This window comes from Triticum dicoccoides, chromosome 5B, assembly GCF_002162155.2.
Source record: "Triticum dicoccoides isolate Atlit2015 ecotype Zavitan chromosome 5B, WEW_v2.0, whole genome shotgun sequence".
Taxonomy (NCBI): domain Eukaryota; kingdom Viridiplantae; phylum Streptophyta; class Magnoliopsida; order Poales; family Poaceae; genus Triticum; species Triticum dicoccoides.
Window position 1 is genome coordinate 253726783 of NC_041389.1, and position 1910 is coordinate 253728692.

The following is a 1910-nucleotide window of genomic DNA, read 5'->3' on the forward strand; positions in this document are numbered from 1 at the left end:
TGTCAGAAGGTGTTTGATGTTGGTTTAGGCAATAAGATGACTTCCATTTGTCATGAGGCTCCACAGGGTGAAATGAAACACATTACTAGGGCCTTCCACCAATTTGGAGTTCATTTGGAGCAAGTTGACAATGCAACTTTGGTAAACCCTAGAAATCAACAGAAATGGGCTTTCCAAGATTTAGCCATGCAAATCTATTCTCCTTGATGCACCACTTGGTGTAGTGGCCTCATTTGGTCATGTGATCATTCTCACAAAAGTTGGAATCAAGGAGAGAAAGTTGGTAATGTAGAGTTGTTCAAATTTGATTCTGGTCAGAGAGGGTTTTGGGGCACTTTGATAAATATAACTTGTTCTCCAACTTGTGCCACTTGGTCTAGATGAATAATTAGACCATTTGAGAATGTTCACAAGGTTTGAGAATATTTGGAAATGTTTGGCAATGTAAAGTTGCTCAAACTTCAAAATGGACAGAAATGGTTTTGAGGGCATTTTCTGATGTTATCTTGTTCTCCAAGACATGAGACTTGGCAAGATCACCAAATATGTCATATGAGACATGATAGAATTTTCTTGGAATTTTTGGAGAATATTTCCTTTGTAAATATTTCAAAAGCTTGAAATATCCAGAAAGGGTTTTTGAGGGATTTGACCAATATTTTGAACATGACCATGTGTTGAAACTCTTATATATGGACAATATATGTCCTATGAGTTTCCCTAAATTTTGTCAAATATTTTTGAAGCAATAAAATAATTTTTCCCTATTAAAGACCATTTCTGGCCTTAAGAAAAAGCTTTTAAATAAAACAGGAAAATAACTTTCAAAATTATATTTTTGTGGTTTCTGGGTATCCTATATCTAATAGGAGTCAAATATATTTTTAGAAAGATTTTTACTGCCCTTAATTAAGTACTTGTAGTGCAAATCTCAATTCAGGGGTTTTTGGAAAACTAGTATTTGAAAATACTATTTGGCCAAATTATTTTTGTAATAAATTACTATATTGTACTATACACATGGTATGATCATTGGGCAGAAGTTTTGGATCAAGGAGAAGGAGTATAAGAGTTGGAGGATTTATTTTATTTTTAGAGCACTTGCAAACAATCAGACAATCATTCAATCAAAGCAAAGACAAAACACTCAAAAGTTTTTGTCAAACCACATTTTAGCATGATTTATTGACTTAAGTGTTGTGCCATGAAAATCAGGGTGTGACACTCGATCCGTAGATCGATCTTGGCTGTCCTGCCTTGTTTTCCCGTATGTCTCACAGGTCCTGCCTATTGCCCCGAGCCGTAGTGTATTGGCGTGGGGGTGCGGGCTGGTATTCGGGCTGATACGCCATTTTATCCCGGCCACGAGGTGGCAGTCAGCCTCGTCCTGTGCTAGTAGTATGGGCTCCTCCTCAAGGTGAGTTAGCCACTTGTGCTTTAGATAACCTTTGGTGTGGCGCTCGAGTCCATTTTCCTTGGCTGCCAGGACTTCAGTCCATCTATCTATGAGCAGATCTTTATCAGCTTGGAGCTGCTGCTTCTTCTTTTTCAGGCTCCTCGCAGTGGCCATAAGCTGGCGCTTGAAGCGCTCCTGCTCTACGGGGTCCTCAGGCACGCCGAATTTGTCGTCGCCGAGGCTAATCTCGTCTTTAGAGGGGGGCATGTAATTGTCCTCCTCCGGGTATCTGTCCGTCGCCTATTCGTCTAGGCTGACCTGCCCGTCTTCCTGTTCGGCCTGCTCGAAGGCAGGCTGATTGGGGTTGTATTCATCTTCGGCTCCATACAGATTGTTTTCGTCTCCTGTGCCGGTATTCCTGTGGCGGATCTTGGAGCGGTGCCGATGACGCCCATGCTTTGCTTTCTTCCTTGAGGGGTTATCCTCCATTGCCTCATCGTCATTGGTTTCTTTC